Source organism: Cervus elaphus, chromosome X (assembly GCF_910594005.1).
Source record: "Cervus elaphus chromosome X, mCerEla1.1, whole genome shotgun sequence".
In the NCBI taxonomy this organism is placed as follows: Eukaryota; Metazoa; Chordata; class Mammalia; order Artiodactyla; family Cervidae; genus Cervus; species Cervus elaphus.
The window spans coordinates 112,782,198-112,808,443 of record NC_057848.1 but is presented as its reverse complement, the minus strand read 5'-3'; positions in this window follow the sequence as shown (position 1 = coordinate 112,808,443).

Here is a 26,246-nt window from a genome sequence, read left to right as displayed (position 1 = left end):
GCCTGCCAGGCTCCTTTGTCCATGGGATTTTTCCAGGCAAGAGTACTGGAGTGGGTTGCCATTTCCTCCTCCACAGGATCTTCCCAACCCAGGGATTGAACCCAGGTCTCCCGCATTGCAGGCAGACGCTTTACCATCTGAGCCACCAGGGAAGCCCAATGGGCTCCAAGGTCCCTCTGATTTGGGGAGAGAGAGTAGGTGGATTGGGCCCCTAGTGTGTTGTGTCTGGAGTCGGCTAAAGCTTCTGGAAGAACCAGACTGATGGAGAGAGCAGGAGATAGGAAGAAGCTTGGTCAAGAATGACAGAGCAGAGGATGCTCAGCTCCAGTATACAGTGTGGCCTCTAAGCATGGTCTAACCTGGACTTTCTCCCAGTCAGAAGGAGATGGAAAGAGCTGAGAGTAGTCCCAGACACGTGGATCAGCAATACAGACAGCAGGGTTCTTCTGGTTTGGGCCTTTTTATCTCTTCTCTGAGGAACTGTAGGGGTTTCTAGGACCAATGGCTATGAATGTGGTATGCTGTGTTCAAAGGGCAAAGGCAACCCCCATCCCGAAACAGTTCTACTTGATCTGTTATTTTTTGTTATAGTTCCAGATGAGATTTTGTTTAGAAAAATTATTCTGCCACTGGAAATAAAAAGTTTAAAAAACCCTGACTTGATGCAGCTTTACAGTTTACAAAGGGGGAAATTGAGGCCCAGAAGGGTAAACTGAGCATAGGACCCTATACCCAGACAGTCTCCAATAAACATTTTAGAGAGAGCTATTGAATATCATGACATTTTTAAATAATTTTAAAGCATAACCAAGTTCACTTTCATGATACAAGACCTGCCGCCTTTTCAAACTATCTAAAAAAGATGTTGCATGGGCAGAAACAAAGAAAGTTGGGAATTTCTCAAATGTTAGGAATTACTTAAAAGCATAGCAAACTCACATAATTTAAGTGTAAGCAAAGGGGTAATTCATACAATTGTCCTTACCTGCTATCTAAGCCAGGAAGTATGCATGTTCTTGAGTAAATTTTAGTTAATTTCTGTCATGGGTTTAACATTAGCTGCTGATGTTTGCCATGAAGGAAAAAGTGAAAAAGGAAAAACTTTCTCTTGCTTTGAGGTTGAAATGCGAAAGGTGCTGTCATGAACACAAAGGTACATTCACACCTCCAGGGGTGGTTTGGTTCTGGGGGGCCCCTTATTGTCTCTGAGCCAAGACTGGGGTATTTGAGGCCCTCTCTCAGACTTCTGTGGACCATTATGCACTACAGAGCAAAGCCTGCCAACGCACAGTGGCACAGATTCTGGGTCGTCCTCTGTAGATGATCTTCAGGCATGTTGTAAACCCAAGCCACTTTCTCTCTCTGGGAGTGAATGGGCTTGCTATCAGGAAAGTAATCAAATGTTAGGAGCTGCTTGACCAGGACATAATGATCAGGAGACACCATCTACCAAAAATGGGATTGTGTGTTCCAGAGGCAAATAGAAACAATTGGTAGGTTAGGCCTGGGTTTGAATTATCCATATCACTGCTTTGCCCCACCCTCCCAGCCTACCTCCCTACATGCTCAGTATAGATAAACAAAAAGAGCTTTCTGCTATTGACTCATTGCATGTGACTTCAGGTAAACCTTTTTCCTCTCTGACACCCAGTCTCTTCATTTCTCTTGTAAAAAGAAGTTTCAGAGTAGACCATCTATTGAGAAAGTTAAAAGACTACCCAAAGAATGGGAGAAAATATTTTCTAATCATATATCTGATAAGAGTCTGTGCTTTGCTCAGTCGTGTCTGACTCTTTGCGACCCTATGGAGTATAGCCTGCCAGGCTCCTCTGTCCATGGGATTTTCCTGGCAAGATCACTGGAGTGGGTTGCCATTTCTGCCTCCAAGGGATCTTTCTGACCCAGGTATCAAAACTGTGTCTCCTACGTCTCCTGTACTGCAGGCAGATTCTTTACCACTGAGACACTGGGGAAGCCCAATAAGAGTCTAGCATCCAGAATGCATAAAGAAGTCTTAAAAGCTCAAGAAGTAAAGAGATAAATCACCCAGTCAAAAAACGGACAAGTTGGAAGAAGTAGATATTTTTCCAAAAAAAAATATACAAATGACCATTAACCCTTGAAGAGACGCATGCATGCTAAGTCACTTCAGTTGTGTCCAACTGTTTGCGACCCTATGGACTGTAGCCCCCAAGGCTCCTCTGTCCATGGGATTCTCCAGGCAAAAATACTGGAGTGGGTTGCCATGCCCTTCTCCAGAGGATCTTCCTGACCCAGAGATCGAACCCATGTCTCTTACATCTCCTGCATTGGCAAGCGGGTTCTTTACCACTAGTGCCACCTGGGAAGCCCCCGTAGTCATGAAGGGAATACAAATCAAAACTACAAGATGTCACTTCATATCAGCTAAGATGGCTAGAATTAAAATTAAATTAACTGGGGAAATAACAAGTGTTGGTGAGGATATATAAAAATTGGAATGCTTGTTCTCTGCTGGTGGGAATGTGAAATGGTACACTCACTATAGAAAACAGTCTATCAGCTCCTGAAAAAGTTAGACATAGAGTTACCATGTGACCAAGCAATTCCACTCCTAGGTACATACCCAAGAGAAATGAAAATACATGTCCACAAAAAAACTTGTACATGAAGGTTAATAGCAAAGGTATTCATAATACCCCAAAATGTGGAAGTGACCCTAAAGTCTATCAGCTGGTGAACAGCTTGACAAAATGTTGTATATCCAGACAATGGAATACCATTTGGGAATAGAAAGGAATGAAGCATGATACATAGGCTGCAACATAGATGAATATTGAAAACCTAAGTAAAAGGCCAAATACAAAAGGGCACATTTTGTATGATTCCATTTATTTGAAGTGTCCAAAATAGGCCTATCCACAGAGACAGAAGACAGATTAGTGATTGATGGGGGCTGAGGGTAAGGCATGTTTGGGAGTGACTGCTAGTGGGTACAAGGTTTCTTTAGGGGTGATGAAAATGCCCTGGAATTAGTGGTGATAGTGGCACATACTAAAAACCACAGAACTGTACATTTTAAAAGGGTGAATTTTAAGGTATGTGAATTATATCTCAATTTTTTAAAAAAGAGTGAACTATAGCAATAGTTTACAAATTTGGCTAAATCACAACTACTCTAGAAGCAATCCACCTTCTGGTGATTCCAGGCCTGAAAGTCTGTATGTTTTATATGCCCCTGGGATGGTTCAGATGTAGCCAGGTTTTGGAACCACTCTCCTAGCTCTAACATTCTGGGTCCCTGCCTGTGTCTCTAATGAGAGGTACCTGTAAACAGTTGCACACAGCCCCTTTCTCTGTGGGAGCTGGCCCCTTCTCGGGTTCTGCACACCCTGAAACAACCAGACCTCACACCCCAAGAAGGACCTGTTGCATTAGCCCCAGAAACAGACCCTTCTTGTGCTCCTGAGGCTGCAGGGTGGTTTCTGACCTCTGAGGCGGGGCTGCTGGTGTTGGCCTTCCCAGGTGTGGGAGCCTCCTTGCCCCTCCTCCGCCTCTCCCTCCAGGGCCTCCTTCAGCAAGGCCTTAGAGCCATTGCTCTCTGCTCCAGGGGCGCCAACATCAGGCCTGCCTGACTGGCCATGTGGTAAAAGAACACAAACCCCACTGGGGAGTCTGGTAGGGGAGGAGGCCACAGGGATGACCCTCAGGTGCCTGGGAAACCACATGCCTAGGGCATTTTGGCTCTGGTGCCTGGACCAGATTCTGAGGAGAGAGCTCTTAGAGAGGCAGTCCAGGCCCAGTCTTCAGCAGATGAGTGGTTCTGGTCCCCTTCAGGGTGTGTGAAGACAGGAGAGTGTGTGAAGACAGGTGGGTATATGAAGACAGGAGTGTGTGCACAGGCCTAGTGAGGCCTAGTGAGGCCCTAGGCTCAGCTGTGAGCCAAGATACTAGGGCCTTGCTCATAGTTTCTCCTTGCCTACCTTTTCTCCTCCAAGCTCATATTCTTTCCTCACAGTATCTATAACAAAATAACATTCCTCCCACCCCACCGATTGAGGGCCAACCTTATGATGGGCCCAATGCAAAATGCTTTGAGAAACTTTCCTTCATTCCATCCTCACAACAGCCTTAGTACTCTTCTCACTTTACATGAGGAACAAGGAATTCAAAGCTTAGTTATTCACTTGATTAGTATTTTTTGGACACTTATTATATGCCAGGCACTATGCCAGGTGCTGGGTCTACAGAAAAGAATGAGGTCCAGCCCCTCTTGGAGATTACACTCTATCTCTAAGCAGGAAAGGAGATTTCTAGAAAGAAGTCAAGCTGGGAAAGCAAACCAGATCCACTTGAGTCTATAAGCCCTCCTCTTTCAGACTGCCCAACCTTGGCCAGATGTTCCCTCCCTGGTTCCCTCCCATGTTCCCTCCATGCATCATAAGACTTCCCAGGACTGCCCTGTGGCTGCGTCTTTCTAGGCATGTAAGAAGGGAGCATACAAGACTTAACAAATATCAGTTGTCCACATGCCACCATCATGAATTTTTCTATCATCCCACCCCACCTGTTTCATTATTTAGTTGTTATTTTTCCTTAAGTGGACTCACTTCTGAAAAATGAACTTTAGTATTTTCCTCAGTGTCATACTCAGCAATGCTATGTATGAAATCATTTGTGGTATGCTAGTTACATATTCGGAGAAGGCAATGGCACCCCACTCCAGTACTCTTGCCTGGAGAATCCCATGGACAGAGGGGCCTGGTAGGTTGCAGTCCATGGGGTCGCTAAGAGTCGGGCACAACTGAGCAACTTCACTTTCACTTTTCACTTTTTGCATTGGAGAAGGAAATGGCAACCCACTCCAGTGTTCTTGCCTGGAGAATCCCAGGGACAGAGGAGCTTAGTAGGCTGCCATCTATGGGGCACACAGAGTCGGACACGACTGAAGCGACTTAGCAGCGACAGCAGCAGTTACATATTCTCCTAAAAAACGTTAAAATTAATACATCACTTCAGTTCAGTTCAGTTAGTCGCTCAGTCATGTCTGACGCTTTGTGACCCCATGGACTGCAGCACGCCAGGCCTCCCTGTCCATCACTAACTCCCAGAGTTTACTCAAACTCATGTCCAATGAGTCTGTTATGCCATCCAACCATCTCATCCTCTGTCATCCCCTTCTTCTCCAACCTTCAATCTTTTCCAGCATCAGGGTCTTCTCAAATGAGTCAGCTCTTCACATCAGGTGGCCAAAGTATTGGAGTTTCAGCTTCAACATCAGTCCTTCCAATGAACACTAAGGACTGATCACCTTTAGGATGAACTGGTTGGATCTGCTTGCAGTCCAAGGGACTCTCAAGAGTCTTCTCCAACACCACAGTTCAAAAACATCAATTCTTCTGTGCTCAGCTTTCTTTATAGTCCAACTCTCACGTCCATATATGACTACTGGAAAAACCATATCCTTGACTAGATGGACCTTTGTTGACAAAGTAATGTCTCTACTTTATAATATGCTGTCTAGGCTGGTCATAACTTTCCTTCCAAGGAGTAAGCGTCTTTAATTTCATGGCTGCAGTCACCATCTGCAGTGATTTTGGAGCCACAAAAAATAAAGTCTGCCACTGTTTCCACTGTTTCCCCATCTATTTGCCATGAAGTCATGGGACCAGATGCCATGATCTTAGTTGAGTATTGAGCTTTAAGCCAACTTTTTCACTATCCTCTTTCACTTTCATCAAAAGGCTCTTTAGTTCTTCACTTTCTGCCGTAAGGGTGGTGTCATCTGCATCTCTGAGGTTACTGATATTTCTCCCGGCAATCTTGATTCCAGCTTGTGCTTCCTCCAGCCCAGCGTTTCTCATGATGTACTCTGCATATAAGTTAAACAAGCAGGGTGACAATATACAGCCTTGACGTACTCCTTTTCCTATTTGGAACCAGTCTGTGGTTCCATGTCCAGTTCTAACTGTTGCTTCCTGACCTGCATACAGATTTCTCAAGAGGCAGGTCAGGTGGTCTGGTATTTCATCTCTTAAGAATTTTCCACTGTTTATCGCAATCCACACAAAGGCTTTGGCATAGTCAATTAAGCAGAAATAGATGTTTTTCTGGAACTCTCTTGCTTTTTTGATGATCCAGCGGATGTTGGCAATTTGATCTCTGGTTCCTCTGCCTTTTCTAAAACCAGCTTGAACATCTGGAAGTTCACGGTTCACATACTGTTGAAGCCTGACTTGGAGAATTTTGAGCATTACTTTACTAGCATGTGAGATGAGTGCAATTGTTCAGTAGTTTGAGCATTCTTTGGTATTGCCTTTCTTTGGGATTGGAATGAAAACTGACCTTTTCCAGTCCTGTGGCCACTGCTGAGTTTTCCAAATTTGCTGGCATACTGAGTGCAGCACTTTCACAGCATCGTCTTTCAGGATTTGAAATAGCTCAACTGGAATTTCATCACCTCCACTAGCTTTGTTCATAGTGATGCTTCCTAATGCCCACTTCACATTCCAGGATGTCTGCCTCTAGGTAAGTGATCACACCATCATAATCATCTGGGTTGTGAAGATCCCTTTTGTATAGTTCCTCTGTGTATTCTTGCCACCTCTTAATATCTTCTGCTTCTGTTAGGTCCCTACCATTTCTGTCCTTTGTTGAGCCCATCTTTGTATGAAATGTTCCCTTGGTATCTCTAATTTTCTTGAAGAGATCTCTAGTCTTTCCCATTCTATTGTTTTCCTCTATTTCTTTGCACTGATCACTGAGGAAGGCTTTCTTATCTCTCCTTGCTATTCTTTGGAACTCTGCATTCAAATGGGTATATCTTTCCTTTTCTCCTTTGCTTTTCACTTCTCTTCTTTTCACAGCTATCTGTAAGGCCTCCTCAGACAGCCATTTTGCTTTTTTGCATTTCTTTTTCTTAGGGATGATCTTGATCCCTGTCTCCTGTACAATGTCACAAACCTCGGTCTATAGTTCATCAGGCACTCTGTCTATCAGATGTAGTTCTTTAAATCTATTTCTCACTTCCACTGTATAATTGTAAGGGATTTGATTTAGGTCATACCTGAATGGTCTAGTGGGACTTCCCTGGTGGCTCAGAGGTTAAAGCGTCTGCCCACAGTGTGGGAGACCTGGGTTCGATCCCTGGTTCGGGAAGATCCCCTGGAGAAGAAAATGGCAACCCACTCCAGTATTCTTGCCTGGAGAATCCCATGGGCGGAGGAGCCTGGTGGGCTACAGTCCACGGGGTTGCAAAGAGTCGGACATGACTGAGCAACTTCACTTTCACTTTCACTTTCACTTTGAATGGTCTAGTGGTTTTCCCTACTTTCTTCAATAAGTCTGAAGTTGGCAATAATGAGTTCATGATCTGAACCACAGTCAGCTCCCGGACTTGTTTTTGCTGATCACTATTGACATATAAATCTTTGTTTAAGGCCACTTAAAATCCTGTCAACAACCTGCAAGATAAGTACTATACTTTGGAGAAACACATGAAGAGAAAGAAAGTATAACTCCTCTGGAGAAGCTTGGAGATATACCTGCATGGAGACTGCCTTTGTTGCAAAGTTGCCTTGGTAATCCTGCTTTGGGCTAGACCCTGAGTCTTTAAGGCCCAGAAATGGATCCAGTTGAAGGCTTTGTCTGTTATTCCAAAAGAGCAAGGAGGAAGTGCAGTTGACAAGATGGTGGAAGGTCCCACACTCTGCCAGGTGACTCCTCAAGACGTTCACTCCCCATAATCTCCAGCCAGGTCATTCCCCTCACAGAATGTTGGAGACAAAGAGTGAAGGATATGGGTCTCCAGGCTAACTAAAGTAGTCAGAATTTGGACAGCAAAGCTTCTGGATGTTACAGAAATCCTGGGGAGGCCTTTGAGTTCTCTCAGTGTTCAGGTCAAGGCTCACTATATCTGGGAAAGGCAGGGATCCTGGATCCCAGTGGCTGAATGATCCTGGGTAACTTTATCATGTCTCAAATGGGAAATGAGAGCCTTCTTCACAGACTGGTTGTGAGGGTTAAGTGAGACAAGAATGTATGAGTGGGCTTTGGTGATGACCCATCCAAACGTTTTCATTTTGTGGTCATGACTTTTCAACAAATTCAGTAAACATGCTTTGTCCACTTTGGTGCACAAAGCATCATTCCACACCCTGTTGGGGAGGGGAGCAATACACATGGAGGGGTGTGAATGAGTACAATGAAGTCCCTACAGTCTAGGAGTGGAAGCAGGCAAACAGTTGGATTTAACCTATGAAATGGCCAATCATTTTGGACTCACAACCCAATACTACCTCTGATATCAGGCAAAGTGAAATAAATACAAATGGAAATGGAGGAGGGAGTGATTTTCTCTCACTGGAAAAATTATGGAGGGTTTCCATGAGGAAATGACTTTTAACTGAGCCTTGAAGGATGCGTTGGATTGTAATCAGCTGCAATCCAAGGAGAAAGGCCTTGCAAGCTAACAGCAGGGAGAGTGGCAACAATGGCACAAGGGTGAGGTCGGGGGCAGCCTGTTTGGGGATGAGGTGGCCTGGGTACCTGGGCAAATGCTCTGCTGGGACAGCTTGGTAGGACAATTATGGAGGGTCTGAGTTGCTGGCCTCACCTTCACCAGGGAGTTGGCAGCTGCTTATTAGCAAACAAGGGACATGGTCATTTCTTTCTGCTTAGTGGGGCAGGTGGCATGAAGTGGAGCAGCAGCCTTCTCACCTTGCAACTAAAGGCTTCTCCTGGCAGCAGGAGAAATTGTAATCAGCCAAAAGAAAGAATTTTCTGCCAGTGAGCTATGGGAACCTGTTCCAGAATGTCCAAGGAAAGTTGAAGAATCTCTTCCCCTGGAGACCTTGAAAGCAGGAGAAGTTCTCATCTGTCTGGTTTTAGAAGAATTCTGCCCAGAGGCAGGGGGCCGAACTAGATAACCCATTTGGGTTCTTTCCAGTCTGCAGCCTGGGTGATCTCATTGTTCCCTCTTCCTCTGGATGGGGTTGCCTCGCCCCACCTCAGTCTCATTGGGATTATTCCTGTTGTTAGAGATCTCCCAGGTCCCCAAAGCCACAGCTTTTCCGCTTGGTGACTCATGACCTCGTCAGCAAGATCATGCCAGTGTCTAGCCTCCATCCTCCTTGCTGTCAGCTTGAGTAAGCTTAGCCTTTCTCTTTGTAGCCTCCTTTGACGGTGAGGAAACATAGGTTATTACCCTTATATAGCCAAGACTTTCCACAGTCAGACCTAATGCCAACGTTCTCTCACCTCTGAAGAGAGTCAGGGCCTCATGGATAGAATAGGTTTTAGAGTTGAAGGGCCTAGGTTTGAGTTTTGATTAGTTGTATGACCTCAGGCAAGTCATTTAAGGACAGAGATTAAGTCAACTAACACTTGTGGAGCACTTGCTATATACTCAAATACTGTTGAATGAATCAAATGCAGGTATCTTCCTTATTTTATGGGTAGGAAAACTGAGGTTCTAAGAGGTAAAGTTTCTTGCTCACTGTTACACAACTAGTTAAGTAATAAAGCTGGAAATGGAACTCAGGCCTCACAGATTCCCAAAGGTGTGCCTTTTCCACACTCTGTGGTGCTACTTCTTGCTTCATCACTCAACCTGTTCTGTCATCTGTAAAATGGGGCTTATCCTCTCTGCCCCACAGAGATATTGGAGGGATTAAAAATATACATACTGTATGTGGAAGTGATGTGGAAGACAAAAAGTGCTGGGCAGACACTAGATAATTATGTCTCAATCCCTGATCAATTCTCTGCACTTCTGCCAACATCTTTGGGAAGCTATTTCTGAGGGCAGCAGGCAGAGTTGGCCTCTCCTTTCCACTATCGCTGGAGGATGGAAGAGACGTCTCTTCTTACTGAAGTAAAGAACTAGAGAACTCTAGCGCTTATTGCTGGAGAAGGCAATGGCAACCCACTCCAGTATTCTTGTCTGGAGAATCCCAGGGATGGGGGAGCCTGGTGGGCTGCCGTCTATGGGGTCGCACAGAATCGGATACGACTGAAGCGACTTAGCAGCAGCAGCAGCAGCAGCTCTTATTGCACTGGGTCGAATTCTTTCTTTAGCATGTTTGCCTCCCTAATTCAACTGTAAGCTTCTCCAGGGCACAGTCCTGACTTCAATAGTACTCAGCTAGTGTTACTGTTGTTGTTCAGTCACTCAGTAGTGTCCAAATAATGCAGTGACTTGCCCTCACAAACCTGTTCCTTCTCTGTCACTGGTCCAGTCTCCATCCTCCCTACTCAGAGCCCAGCTTCCTAACTGGGCCACCCACCACTGGCCTCCCAATCCCATAGTCACATGTTGACCTTGGCCGGCTGGCATTCAGTCCTCAGCATGTGACACTCAGCATCATTCTACCAGGAATGCCCTTCACTACAATATCCTCTTGTCAAAGTGCATATTTGTCTTGTTCGTGAAGCTTTCCCTGACCACCCACCTTGTCCAAAACTAAGGGTGATCTCATTTTCCCATGAGCTCCCATTGCATAGAGTGGGTACCATTTATAAGACTTCTTAATATCTTCTACCTTCTCAGACAGTTATGTGCATCCTACTATGTGACCTGGGGTAAGTCCTTACTCCTGATATGGGCCTCAGCCTCCAATCTATGCATATGTGTCCCACGACCCTTCCAGCTCTGCCATTCTGTGACCTGGCTTTTTTGGGGTTCTGGGAGAACAAGACACAAAAGAGCCCCTGTTGGGGCCTTCAACTCTTGATAGCACGTGCCCAGCTCCCAGGCCTGAAAATCAGCTGCTCAGATATTACAAGCTAATTGACTTGCTTAATAAAGGGATAAATAAATATCTACTTAACATGATTACTGTCAGAGGCCTGAGCTACAGAACCTTTCCATGCTGGGGTTTTATTGCAGGAGAAGCTAATTAGTTCTAATTAGTTAACTCCCAGGTGCTTAAGGCAGAGGCAGGGGAGAGGAGGGTGTGAGGGAGTGGAAGGCAGGTGGGGAAAAGGGAGGAGAAGGTGTTCTATACTCCCCTCTCTCAGATGCTTACTTGCCACAGCCAGGCTCAGGACTCATCAGGAAGCCCAGGCGTAGTGACACCTCAGGCACCTCACCCATCTGGGATGAGGGAATGAAGCTCCTTGAGAACCTACGATGGGCTGGGCACCGTAACAAGCCTGTTCTCTGCATGATCTTGCTTGATCCTTGCAATGACCTGCAGAGGCAAGAACTCTTCATTGTCCTGTTTTCTAGATGGGGAAACTGAGATGCACAGAAGTTAAGCCCCTTGTCTGAGCTCACACCACAGGGAAGCAGCGGAGCCAGGACTGGATCTGATTGCAAGGCCAGGGTTGCTGTCTTTGGCCTCTTTTACGCCTCCAGGTGACAGCCCCAGAGGGCTCGTGCTGCTCAGAAAGGAATTTGGATAGGCGGTGACCTCCCTTCACTGTGGTACTCATCCAAGAGGTCTTCCTGGATAGGCCAAACCAGACACAGCCAGAGCTGGCAGGGTACTGAAGAGCTAGTCATCATTTGATTCAAGAACTCCTCCTCCTTTGATTCAGGTCAAAGCTCTGGGCTGGAAATCCTGCATGACTCAGATCCCCGCCCACAAGGAACTCACATTCAAGGGAAGTGTATGAACATTTGGATAGCAAGTTATTTAACTGTTAAAAATATACATGAGGAGATACAGCTCTCTTCTATTGCATAATTTCTCTGCTTAGAGAAAAATTTTCCCAGGCTTTGAGGGCCTAAGTCAGAGAATCAGGGTCTCCTTCTGGGACACCACTTGCAGTGTAGGAAAGAGCATGGACTCTCACGTTGGATTTGAATCGAGGATCTGCCACTTATTAATTGTATGATCTTGGTCATATCCCTCTGCCTCTCTCTGTCTGGCCCACCCCCTCCTGGACCTAGCTTCACAACACTTACCTGCACACACTATCTCCTAACTGGCTTCCCTGCTTCTCTGGAACCCATTCCTCACGCTGCAGCCAGAATGAGCTGCTGCCTCATGTAATAACCCCACTATAAGTCCTTCAAAGTCTTCACCATGGCCTGCGAGGCTTCCATGATCTCTGGCTTCATTTCAGGCCACACTCTCTCACTCACCAAACTCTGCCACACTGGTCTTCTTAACGTTTTAGAAATCCAATCTCATTTCTACCTCTGGACCTTTGTACCCGTTGTTCTGGCCACCTCAGTGTTCTGACCCCAACCACTTGCATTGCTGGCCTCTTCTCATTCTTAAACATCACCTCCTCAGGGACATTTTCCCTTTAACCCTATCTCAAACAGCAGTAGCCCCTTTGTTCTCAATTTCAATACCTCTTGTTTCTATCCAGATACCACAATTTGTAATTTTGTTAATTCACTTTAAAATGTGTTCTTCGTCCCACTCAGATAATAAGCATCATTAGGTCAATGACTTTGTCACTGCCACTGTGTCTTAAACAGCACTTGACACATAGTAGGTGCTCAATATAGACTTGGTACAGATGGAGGGGTGGGTGGTTGGAGCAGTGAATGAATGGCCACTTCTTAAAGCTGTTGTGAGGATTAAATGAGCTGATGCATGTTAAATGTCTGGCACAGAGCCCAGCAAAGAGCCCAGCTCAATAGCTAAGTTGAATCTGCACGTGGCTGGCACCCAGCTATTCCCTGAGCCATCCCCACCTTAGTCAGCTAGTACTCCATCCCACCATCCTGCAAGGCCCAGCTCCTACTGCCCTGGAAACAAACCCGTTCTCACCCACAGGCAGTGGTGTGCTAGAGTCGAGTGCCACTTATTAACAATTCAGGAATTTTACAAGCAGATTGTTAAACCATCAGTAGCTTCAGAGCGGCCACGGAGGGAGTATTTACACCACAGAAATTGACAAATAGTACAAATCGCACCCCCAGCATGCAAAGAGCCAGTTGACCAGTACACCATCACTAGGCTTCTCTCCTGCTGCTCACCCTGTCAGAGTGCCCTGACTGAGTTCAGCCTGCCAGGCTTCGAGGTTCAGATCAAGCACTGACTCCCCCCGAAAGCCGTGAAGCCTCCCTTATCTCACCTCTGCTGACAGCCTCAGTGCCACAGGTGAGGGTATCTAAGTCAGTGTCTCTGTATATTGATTTTTGTCTTCTTTTTCTCCAAGTAACATGGAAATCTTATCCCCGAAGCTTACTTTTAAAAAACTGCAAAAGCAAGGGCATGGTTGATACACTTATTTCTTCTAGTCCCTCAGGGTGCCTAGCACAAGATTGGGGACTGGAGAGGTTTCGGTAAAGTGTTTACAGCAGCAAGTGTTCAATGACAGATGAGTTTGGATAAAGAAGATGCGGTAGGGACTTCTCTTGTGGTCCAGTGGCTGAGACTCCCTGCTCTCAATGCAAGGGGCTCATGTTCAATCCTTGGTCAGGGAACTGGATCCCACATGCTGCAACTAAAACCTGGTGCAGTCAAATAAAGAAAATAAAAGTTGTTTTTTTTTTTAAAGAAGATGTGGTACATGTATACAGTGTAATATTAGCCATAAGAAAGAATGATATAATGCCATTTGCAGCAACGTGGATGGACCTAGAGATTATCATACTGAGTGAAGTAAGTCAGACAAAGACAAATATCATATGATATCGCTTATATGTGGAATCTGAAAAATAAAATGATCAAATGAGCTTATTTACAAAACAGAAAAAGACTCACAGACATAGAAAACAAACTTATGGTTACCAAAGGGGAAAGGGGAGTAGGATAAATTAGGAGTTTGGGATTAATATATACACACCACTATATATAAAATAAGTAAACAACAAGGACTTACTGTATAGCCCAGGGAAATAAACTCAGTATCTTGTAAAAAACCTATATTGTAAAAGAATCTGAAGAAGAAAATATGTGTGTAATACATATATATTGTATATAATACATATATGTGTGTGTAATACATATATGTATACATATATATGACTGAATCAGCTTGCTGTACACCTGAAACTAACACAACATTGTAAATCAACTATGTTTCAATAAAAATTAAAAAAAAAAGGTGACTCAGCAGCAAGCTGATAGAGTGGCAGGAGTCTAGAAAAGAGAAACAGGATCCCTGCTTTTGGCAGAGCTCAGCCATTGACTTGCAGTGTGACCTCAATCCAGTCTCTTTACCTTTCCAGGCCTCAGTTTATCTATCAAAAATGATGTCGATGATTTTTTAAGCTTCCTTGAGACTTCAAGTTTTCAAGGACTTGTTCATTGACTGATATGCGTTTAAGTGTTCATTATTTGATGCAAAAGCTATTCCTGAAGTTGCTCAGTCGTGTCCGACTCTTTGCAACCCCATGGACTGTAGCCTACCAGGCTCCTCCGTCCATGGGATTCTCCAGGCAAGAATACTGGAGTGGGTTGCCATTAGGTATTTTCAAAGAAACAATTACTGGCATCCCTTCCACCATGTTCACCACAAGAGAAGACTTAGGAGGGCCTTTAGGACCATTGAACCCAAAGCATTATTATCCATTCTGCAGATAATGATAGCTAGGATTTACCAAGCTCTTGTGATATGCCAGGTAGTATTCTAAACACTTGACATTGATTAACCAGTTTAACCATCACAACAACACTAGAAAGGTAGATACTATTATCAGTGTCCATTTTACAGATGGAGAAGTCAAGGTTCAGAGAAGTAAAACAACTTTCCCAAGTCACACAGTTAGGAAGTAATAGAATCGAGGCTTGAACTAGGCAGTCTGATTCTAAATCCCATACACCTGACCACTGTGCTGTGCTCCTTTATACAACTTCTCAGAGGAAATAGCTGCCCTTCAAAGGCCCTGGAGCCCCCAGACAAACAGCTAGCTTTCCCACCTACACCCCAACAGGTCCCATTGTAGTGCAAGCTTTACCAATAGGCAGAATGCCTTAGAGGAAATGTCACATCTGGTTTCCTCCACCTCCCAGCTGTGTGACTCTGGGTAGGTCCCTCTGCCTCTCTGAGCCTAAGTTGTCTCATCTATGTCATACAAGGCTGTTGTGAGAATTAAGAGGGGGGAAATTAGTAGGTAATGATTGTCTCTGTGTATTAATATTTAAATTTGCATTAAATTACCTCTTCTCATTCTTCTAGAGGAAATTATTTTTCCCATTTTACAGAGTGAAAATATCCTCAGAAAGGGTAATAATTTCCTCAAAGCCTTGCTGTTAGATGGGACAGAAAACAGGATTAAAAAGACTCCAAGTTATTTTCATTTAAATAAGTTGTTTTTTTTTTAATTTTAGAACAGTTTAAGATTTACAGAAAACATTTAGAAGACTGTATGGAGTTCCCATATATATGTACCCAATTTACCCATCTTACATTAGTGTGGTACATTTGTTACAATTAATGAATTAGTATTAAAGTCAGATTTCCTTAGTTTTAACCTAGTCCTTTATTCATTCAAGAATTCCATTCAGGACACTGCATTATATCTAATCATCATGTCTCCTTAACTCTTCTGGTCTATGGTTGTTTCTTAGACTCTTCCTTGTTTTTAATGACCTTCACAGTTTTTAGGAGTGTTGGTAAGGTACTTTGTAGACTGTCCCTCAATCAGGATTTGTCTGATGTCTTTCTCATGATTAGACTAGAGTTAAGGGTTTAGGGGAGGAAGTGCTCTTCTTATCACATCATATGAAGAGTATATGCTCTTAGCATGACTTATCACTGTTGATGTTTACGGTGATCACCTGGCTGAGGTATGTTTGTCAGGTCTCTCCACTGTAATGTTACTCTGGTTTTCAGCCCTTTCCACATTGTACCCTTTGGAAGAAAGTTGCTATGCACAGCCCACACTTAAGGTGTGTGGAATGGGGAGATAAGCGTTGCCTCCTTGTGGGAAGAGGATCAACATAAATTATTTGCAATTCTTCTACACAGGAGATTTGCCTCTTCTCCTGTATTTATTTATTTATATTTTCATTCATTCATTCAACCACTTATTTCTACCACTATAGACTCATGGATGGTCTTCCCAGGTGGTTCTAGTGGTAAAGAACCCACCTGCCAATGCAGGAGACTTAAGAGACACGGGTTTAATCCTTGGGTAAGGAAGATCCCCTGGAGGAGAGTATGGCAACCCACTCGGATATTCTTGCTTGGAAAATCCCATGGACAGAGGAGTCTGGAGGGCTACAGTCCATAGGGTCACAAAGAGTTGGACATGACTGAAGGGACTTAGCATGCATGCACATAGATTCATGGATATTGGTTATTATACTTTGGGTTATAATCTGATACTACATTATTTATCCTATTGCTCAAATTGATTCAGCTTTAGCCTTTGGGAGCTCTTTCAGTTGGCTCCTGTGTCCCTCTGACCTATCATTGTGAGTTTTATCTTTTTGGCATTTCCTTCCTCTCTGTATGTTTATCTACAAGATGTTCCAGGCTCATCTCATTTATTTCCTGCGCCAGCCCTAGAATCAACCACTACTGTGAAGAACTCTGGTTCCTTTATTGGAAAATGGTATTACAAACCAAGATCCAGGCACTGGGTGTATTCATTGCTCTTGGACCCTCTCAACTAACAGAGTAAGAAGATGTATGTGCGTATGCTAACTAGTGTATGTACACATATCAGTAAGTGCTCTGTGTAACTATTTGTACCCATATTAAGCTAAACATGAGTTTACACTCATGTCTCCCATTCTAATCCATTACTATATGGACTACTCTAGCCTTTTCCTTACTTATTTGTATACTCACACTCCAACAGTGAGTAACCTGGCTCCTGCCATTCACTATCTGACTTCATGCTCTTTTATAGCCTTCCTCCCTTACTCCTTCCAGGTTCCCAAGGCCTACCTGGTAGCTGCCATGGGGAGTAGCTATGTTCATCTCTCCTGGGCTATGGGTGGTCCTAGGTGGTGGTGGTGCTTTTACAGCCTGGGAAACTCTTGCCATCAGTCTCTCCCTGGTTTGGTTTCCACAGGCAGCCTTCAGAGTAGCCTCCTCTGGTCATTCTGAGGGCCTGGGAGGGTTTCCCCAAGTACCTCTCTGTGGGTGACTGAGCCTTTAGACCTGCAGGAAATCATTGCTGGTGTGACAGCAGCCCCTCCTCCAACTGCCTGGTATGCTAACCTCACTGTCTCATCCCCTACCATTCTTCCCCTTAGCCAGCCACTGGGTTTTCTTGCTGAGCCCTGCTCAGCCTCACAGTTCCTGGTCAGTGGGCTGGAATGACATGTGGTAGAGGATGCAGAGAAAATTGGAATTCCAGGCATGAGCAACATACCGCATGGAGAGGCTAAGGCTCCTTTGGCCAGAGTTCAGATTAGTCCAGCTCAGTGGCTGTCACCTTGGAGCAGTACGCTCTAGACCCCACACAAGCAGGCCCCTTACCCCAGCCCATGCCTCAGGAGACCCTGTGCTTTGGAGGGCATTCCTCTGAATGTGCTAATGTCCCCTCTGGTGCTGAGTTCCAGCCAGAGCCAGCACTTCCTCCCAGGTAGAGTGCTCTGAGCACAAACATGAACCCAAGTAGGCCCCAGTCCCTGTTTCTCCTCTTTGGGAAACTCTCTGGCTGTACCATGTGTGGGGTCAACCAGATGCCCTGATCTCCTAGACTCACATCTGTGGTGTCTTTCTGGGACACTGGAGCTAAATTGGCACAATATTTTTTTCACAAGACCCTGGGAGAGATTAGGTTGCCAGAATGTTGCTAACATGCTAATTTGGGGTAAGTTGAATTGTTTATATAACAGGGGCTTTACACTCATATACACACATACAAATATATGTCTAGTTATTATATAAACATACATATCCCCTTTCCCCTCCCGAGGGCTTATATACTCTAGGGCAGCCCTTCCTTAGAGTTTATGGAGTTAAAAGCACAGAATGTCCAAGCCAGAAGAGTTTTGAAGCCATTTAGCCCAAGGCATTCCTGGTATATATGCGTCACCCCTCCCCCACCTCCATTTGCCCCAGAATCTGCTCTGGGTCTGTCTGAACCTGGAGTTGCTGGGGATGGAGAGAGGAATAAGTCTCTGTCATTGTCTTCCAGAGCCTCCCAGTCTAATGGGAGATGCAGGTACAGAAACTGTCACTTTGAGTACAATTAAAAGAATAACCACAGAAACTAATAAAAATAAATGAAAAAAAAAAAAGACAACACACACACACACAAAAAGAATAACCACAGTAATAATAAGAGCTGCCACTTATTTAGCCCTTACTGTGGGCCAGGCACTGCCTTCCATGCTTTGCACACATCGGCTTGTTACTTGCTCTCAATGAGCTCATGAAGCAGGTGCTTCCCTATATTCCTACCTATAGAAGAGGCGACTGAGGTTCAGAGATGTAAAGCAGTGTATGTGTGATAGCCCAGAGTGCCCTTCAGCTCTGTCTGGCTCCCCAGCCTGAGTCCTTTCACACTCTCAGGCCTCAAGCCTGAAGAAATGGAGGCCAAGTGGACTAAGGTTACTTGCCCAGAAAGAAAGGACTTGAATCCAGTGCTGTCTGCCCTCAGCCCTGTGGGGAAGCCGCTGCGTTTTGACAGAAAGTCAGTGGCATGTGTCCACAGTCCTGGCTCTCCTCTCCTGTCATGGTCTCATCTCCTGGCACGGCCCCAGCCCCAGCCTGAGCCGGGCCAGCCATGTGGCTAGCACATCTCCCTTTCAACTCTGCCAGGCCTGCAGCTGGCCCACCGCTTGCGTGCCCCCTCCAGGGCCCAGCCCTCTCTCCTCGGTCAACGACGCAGCCCTCCTTCCGTTCAGCATTCCTGCCAGCTGGTGTGTGAGCCCTGTGCAAGGAGGCTGGGTTGCCATGGCAGCCGGGGAGGGCTGGTGGGAGTGGGGGGGGGGGCCACTGTGGTGCAGAGCTCCTGACCTCCCTAGGAAGGGAGGCTGTGGCCCTGGGCCTGGTAAGTGCTTTGGCAGGTCACCTTAGAAGGCCTGCCCCCACCCCACCCTGGCTCTCTGCCCCCACCGGGTGTGCTTTAAGAGCTTTCACCACACAGAGAAAGGGATGAGCTGGGGAGAAAAAATGCCCAGGCCCTTCAGAGCTCAAGCCCAATATAGCAGAACTAATTTGAAATGTCACTTAGGGCAGTCTCATTCCCAGCCAGCGAAAAGCTGGTTTATTTACATAGTCGGCAGTGGCAGGAGGCCAAGAAACCTGCCATGCCAGGGTGTAGGGGATGGGTGGCTGGGAGCCCTCGCTGTGGCCCCTTGGCCTGGACCTTGCTCAGAACCACCATCTGGAAACCCCTCTGGGCAGAAGGGCCAGATCCCACGGACCCCACGCATGCCTCCCTCACTCCAGCCAGTATCCCCCTACCCCTGGCAGAGCAGGTCGGAGCAGGAACTTCTAGTGACTGCCTTGGCACCAGTTCTGTGCCAGGCACTCTGCTGCACATTTGACATGGTTTTCTCCTTGAAACTTTGCCAAGCTCTGAGAGGAGGAGTGATTATCCCCACGTCACAAGTGAGGAAACTGAGGTGGGGAAGGAGGCATGACTTTCTAGGGGTTAGATAGCCAGGAAGTGGCAGTTGGGATTCAAATCAAGGTCAGTCTGGCTCCTGAGTGCATGCTTCTCCTCTCCCACCCCTGTACCCCTCATATCCATACCCTGTATCTTCATTTTTTGGCTTCTGCCAACCACTACCCAAGACATGGCCTGTGAGAGCCACTGGGCCTGTAAGTTGATTGCCAATGGCCTTTTTCAGCTCAGCCCCTATGGGCCCTACCAGTGAGCCACTGGTCTGGGGACTGACAGGCCTGGGGCCGGTCAGGGTGGGTTCAGGCCCCCAGCAAGAGAATGGAGTCTGTTCCTGGTGCCCACCTTTGTGCTTCAGTCAGGAAGACACAATTTTGTGGCTGAGAGGGGACACAGAGAACTGATAGTCCTGTCTGTACTTCATTCTATTATGTACTAAACTTGTTCTTGTTGTTTGTTTTTGGCTGTTGAGTAGCTCAGTCATGTCCAACTCTTTGCGACCACATGGACTGCAGCACGCCAGGTTTCCCTGTCCATCACCAACTCCCAGAGCTTCTCAAACTCATGTCCATAGAGTCGCTCATGCCATACAACATTCTTATCTTCTGTCGCTCCCTTCTCCTCCTGCCTTCAATCTTTCCCAGCATCAGGGTACTGAGCATCTATTATGTGCCTGGAACTGTGCTGGGTGGGAGGGGGTACAAGGGCAAGAAAGACATAGTCTCTGTCCTCACAGAACATTTAGTCACATTCCACAATAATAACACAACAAGGGCTAACATCAAGTGGTCTATGCCAGGCACTATTTTAAGCAGTAGATTCATCTATGTAACCCCCTTTGTGAGGCTATGAGGTAGTACTGTTATTATTCCCCATCTCCCAGATGAGGAAACAGAGCCATTGAGAGGGAAAAATATCTTGTCCAAAGTCACACAATTAGCAAGTAACAAAGGTGGGGTTTGAAACCAGGCAGACCGCCTTCAGAACACAGAGTCTCAACCCAGCATTATCTAGAATAAAAGGAAGAGGACTGAACACTGCAAGGAGAAGCGTCAGAAGTAGACAGAAAACAGGTCTGCCAAGGTCATTTTGGTGGGCAAGCTTGGAAAGATTTTGCCAACTGGAGACCCTCCCCATGCATTTCTCTAGAGGGAAGGAGCTCAAGGGTGGCCCAAGCTACCCTCAGAGAAGTCAGCCCACTCTATCAGATTTTGTCTCTGTTTTTCTTAGGTTTCCTGATCTGGTTGATTGCTAGAACCCAAAGGCTCAGTCAGCCAGGGGTTAATGCTCTGAGGGGCCCACTGGAGAAGGGCCTGCTCTCCGTGCCAGGGCCCTGGGGAGAGGATGTGACTGGAATCAGCTGGGAATCATTAAGAATGCTGGCGAGGCAGACTGAGGTGGGGAGGGGTGTGGAGAAGGCCCAGAACCCAAGGCCAGGGTGTGGTAGGTGGCCAGCTAGCAGGCTCTGAGCTGAGGGGGCAACCACAGGGTCAGACAAGGAGTGGGAGCTGCTTGGCCCAAAGTGGAGACCCTGCTCTCTAAGTGATCCTCTCTGAGGCTGCAGATGAAGGGAGCAAACATCTGGAGAGAAGGCTCAGACTGGAAATGGAGACTTGAGCTGGTGGGTGGAGGAGGGGATTGGTTGTCTTTTAAGACCCAGGCTCCTTGGAGAGTTGGTAAACCCTCATCCACACTCTGCTTCGCTGTGTGCCCTTCTAGGATTTTCCAAAGCAGCCCAGAGGGGAAGAGAGACCTTAGTGGCACTAAGAGCTAACCTGCTCCCTCCCCCTGGCCCCAGTCCTATCCCAGCACCCACCAGCTGTACATTTCCCTCAACAGAAAGGAGCACATAGGACCTGCCTTTGCAAATGCCATGAGCTCTGGAGAATTTTATCCACTAAGTGCTTCTTGACCTAGAAATCCAAGGAGGAGTGGGCAGGGGAGTGGCTGCTGTGTGGGCAGGAGGCCCAGCCAAGCTTCCCAGGCAGTTGGCTCAGAGCTGGCACTGAGGCTGCCTTGGGGAAAGGGGGCAGAGGAGCTGGCATGTTGGTGGCAAAGCTGCTGACATTGGGGGCCCGATTTGGGGAGGAGGGGGAAGCTCAGATCCTGCTTGAGCTAAACTAGAGCTTCAGTAGGTTCCACAGAGCCAGGGGGATGGTGGGACATGTCACCAGAGGCTGCCGATAACTGGGAGAGGCTCCACAGAAGATTGGGCTTCCCTGGTGGCTCAGCTGGTAAAGAATCTGCCTGCAACATGGGAGACCTGGGTTTGATCCCTGGGTTGGGGAGATCCCCTGGAGAAGGGAAAGGCTACCCACTCCAGTATTCTGGCCTGGAGAATTCCATGGACTATTCATGGGATCACAAAGAGTCAGACACAACTGAGTGACTTTCACAGAAGATTGATCCCGATCTAGGGTTCCTCTAACTTACTTGGCTATTGGTCCCCAGGACCTCTGAGCACCTGTGGGACAGGCACTCTTCAGTCCATGCTGAGACGACCCCCCCCAATGACATCTCAGCTGGCCTTGAAAAAACAGTTGGTCAGCAGAAGGGAAAAAACACTTTGGAAAGCCAAAGCCCAAGTGAGCTGGGAGTGAGCTGGGGGAACGTGACTGGAGCTACCTTCAAGGTTCTCAGAAATGTCATCTAGTTGCCTCCTAGCCTGACAGAGAGATTCTCCAGGTCCCGTCTCCTTGAACTCCATTCCCCTACCCCAGGTCTCTCCTTACAGTCCTCCAGTGACCCTCCATTCTCCCCAATGCTCTCCACCTGCCCCTTCTCTCCTGCTACATCCTTGCACATGAAGTCTTCCAACATCGATGTTCAGATGCTACATCAAAGTGCAAAGTACAAGTTCCCATCCCTAGCCTGTCATCCCTGGAATAGGTGGCCGGGAGCCGGTGGGGTCCCTGTGAGCCCTGTGTGGGCAGGGCAGATACACCCTTACGGGTTTCTCTGCCTCAGCAGAGGGTTGCCAGCTTGGGCTACCGCAGGGGAGACAGGTGCAGAGACGAAGGGGGGCCAGTTGGACAGGGTGGAGCTGCTCAGCTGTACCCCAGCTCCCAACAGCCTCGGCAGTGAAGGCCATCTGGCCCACTGAGGCACTTACAGAAAAACACATGGGCATGGAGCAGGGTGCCACTGAGCACAGGCTGCAGCAGAAAGCAGATGGGCTCAGGTTCCCCTTCCTTTGCATTCTTCTCCTTCAGCTTCTCACAGAACAACTCTTGCTGGCCCCGATCCTAAGTTCCAGGTAAGCACTGGGCACCAGCAGTAATTGCCAGAACCCTCCAGTTTTCTCCATCCCTGGGTCTGCCCTTCAGAATCCCCACTGGCTGCCCATCTGGGAGTCAGGACGGGCTCCACACTCCCCCTTCCCTACGTCCACATCAATCAACCACTGAGTCACCAACCCTTGCCCATTTCAACTCCTTAACCTCGCTCCTATTTTTCTTGTTTTGTGCCTTTCACTACCACTTCCCTAGTCATCAAAAAACCAACAACACTACCTACCTTTTACTAAAAGCCTCAGATATGCCAGATTCTGAACTCAATATTTACATGTATTTGCCTCCGTTAATCTTCCCACCAACAACTCTCTGGCAGCTGTCCTCTTATTGACTACATTTTATAGATGAGAGAAACTGAATCCCAGAGCCGTGAAGTCCCTTGTTCGATGACATACACTTAGTACAGGGCAGAGCTGGGAGTCCAACTTGGGCAGTCTGCTTCCAAAACACAGGCACACCCAGGCTCACTGTGCTCTGCTGCCCTCTTTCTTTCCTTCCAGCAGCCCCACCTCTCTCTCACCAGCTGCCAGAGTGGTTTCTCCAAAGCCCAGCGCCAACCATGTCTGTTTGTCTCCTGGTGCAGTGCCCTATTCTGGCTTTCATTAAAGCATCCACCCATCCCTCCTCACTGCCATTGTGCTAGCCCAGGCTGCTGGCATCTCTGGCCTCCCAACTTCTCCATTCAGCTATCAGCTGCTTGAGAGCAGGGGCTGGTGTGTCTTGTTCACCAGCAAAGTGCCCCCTGAACACAGATGGCACCAGGAAAACATTCACTGTGTCAACGGATGGAAGAATGGCCCCCTGCCTCCCGTCAGATCCCTGCCAGTGCATTCTCCATGCTACTGTCAGAGTAATCTTTCCCGGAACAACCCCGAGCATGTCACTGCTCTGCTCTGAACACATCCCTGACAAATTTGATCCCCAGATTCTACTTCTAGGAATTTATCCTATCACTAGACACACACAGATACACACACACACACACAAGGAATGACATCCACACAGAGTATTCATTGCAGCCTTGTTTCTAATTGCAAATGATTGAAAATAACCTAAATGTCCATCAGTTAGAGCCTCTAATTCTTGTGAGATGAGGAAGCACTTTAGCGGCTGACATGAAACAGCCTCCAAGGCGTAATTGGTGGAAAGAAAAGTACAGAAGAGGGGCTGTGATAACATTTATACAAAACAAAAAAGGGAAAATACATAAATATATTTGCTATATATGTTAACCTATTTGCCTTTAAAATTTTGGACTGCATGAATATATTGTCTACCCCCAAAATGTAAACCTTAGTGTTTAAAATATAATCATGTAAGGTGAGGGTGGGATGTTGTGAAAGAATAGCATGTATATTATCTATGGTGAAACAGGTCACCAGCCCAGGTGGGATGCATGAGACAAGTGCTCGAGCCTGGTGCACTGGGAAGACCCAGAGGAATCGGGTGGAGAGGGAGGTGGGAGGGGGGATCGGGATGGGGAATACGTGTAAATCTATTGCTGATTCATGTCAATGTATGACAAAACCCACTGAAAAAATAAATAAATAAATAAATAAATAATAAAATAAATAAAATAAAATATAATCATGTAAACCACAAATAATACAAATTATAAGCAAACAAACAAAACAGAGTCTCCTATAAGTTATACACCCAAATTTGCCCATGCTGTTTCCTCAACCTAAATTGTGCTTCCTCTGCTTTCTAGCTTCTAAATGTCTGCATCTGGGCTGTCCACTATGGTGGCCACAAGCTGCATGTGGGTTTTAAGCACTTGCAATGTGATTAGTCCAAATTGAGATATGCTGTAAGTATTCAAATACACACCAGAATTTGAAGATTCAATGTGAAAAAAGAGTGTTAAATATCTCCATAATTTTCTCTATTGATTATATGTTGAGTTAATATTTTATTTTTTATTGAAGTATAGTTGATTTACAATGTTTCAGATATATAGCAAAGTGATTCAATTTTATATATATGCTATATATACGTATATATATATATATATATATATATATTCCCTTTTGTGATTCTTAACCATTGTAAGTTATCACAACATATTGAATATAGCTTTCTGTACTATACTGTAGGTCTTTTTTCTTTATTTATTTTATATATAGTAGTGTGTATCTACTACCACACAATTGCACTCATCTCACACGCTAGTAAAGTAATGCTCAAAATTCTCCAAGCCAGGCTTCAGCAATACGCAAACCGTGAACTTCTAGATGTTCAAGTTGGTTTTAGAAAAGGCAGAGGAACCAGAGATCAAATTGCCAACATCTGCTGGATCATCGAATAAGAAAGAGTGTTCCAGAAAAACATCTATTCCTGCTTTATTGACTATGCCAAAGCCTTTGACTGTGTGGATCAAAATAAACTGTGGAAAATTCTGAAAGAGATGGGAATACCAGACCACCTGACCTGCCTCTTGAGAAATCTGTGTGCAGGTCAAGAAGCAACAGTTAGAACTGGACATGGAATAACAGACTGGTTCCAAATAGGTAAAGGAGCACATCAAGGCTGTATATTGTCACCCTGCTTCTGTGAATCCTCACAATGAGGTAGGCGTTACTGTCCCAGTTTACAGGTATGGAGCATGAGGCTCAGAGAGGTGATTTACCCATATAAGTTAAATAACTTATATGCAGAGTACATCAAGAGAAACGCTGGGCTGGAAGAAGCACAAGCTGGAATCAAGATTGCCGGGAGAAATATCAGTAACCTCAGAGATGCAGATGACACCACCCTTATGGCCGAAAGTGAAGAACTAAAGAGCCTTTTGATGAAAGTGAAAGAGGAGAGTGAAAAAGTTGGCTTAAAGCTCAACATTCAGAAAACTAAGATCATGCAACCAGTCCCATCACTTCATGGCAAACAGATGGGGAAACAGTGGCTGACTTTATTTTTTTTGGACTCCAGAATCACTGCAGATGGTGACTGCAGCCATGAAATTAAAAGACGCTTACTCCTCGGAAGGAAAGTTATGACCAACCTAGACAGCATACTAAAAAGCAGAGACATTACTTTGTCAACAAAGGTCTGCCTAGTCAAGGCTATGGTTTTTCCAGTGGTCATGTATGGATGTGAGAGTTGGACTATAAAGAAAACTAAGCGCCGAAGAATTGATACTATTGAACCGTGGTATTGGAGAAGACTCTTGAGACTCCCTTGGACTGCAAGGAGATCCAACCAGTCCATCCTAAAAGAGATCAGTCCTGGGTGTTCATTGGAAGGACTGATGTTGAAGCTGAACTCCAATACTTTGGCCATCTGATGTGAAGAGTTGACTCGTTTGAAAAGACCCTGATGCTGGGAAAGATTGAAGGCAGAAGGAAAAGGGGATGACAGGGGATGAGATGGTTGGATGGCATCACCGACTCAATGGACATGAGTTTGAGTAAACTCTGGGAGTTGGTAATGGACAGGGAGGCCTGGCATGCTACCGTTCATGGGGTCGCAGAGTCGGACACGACTGAGCGACTGAACTGAACTGAGTGTATATCTGTTAATTCCCAATTTATCCC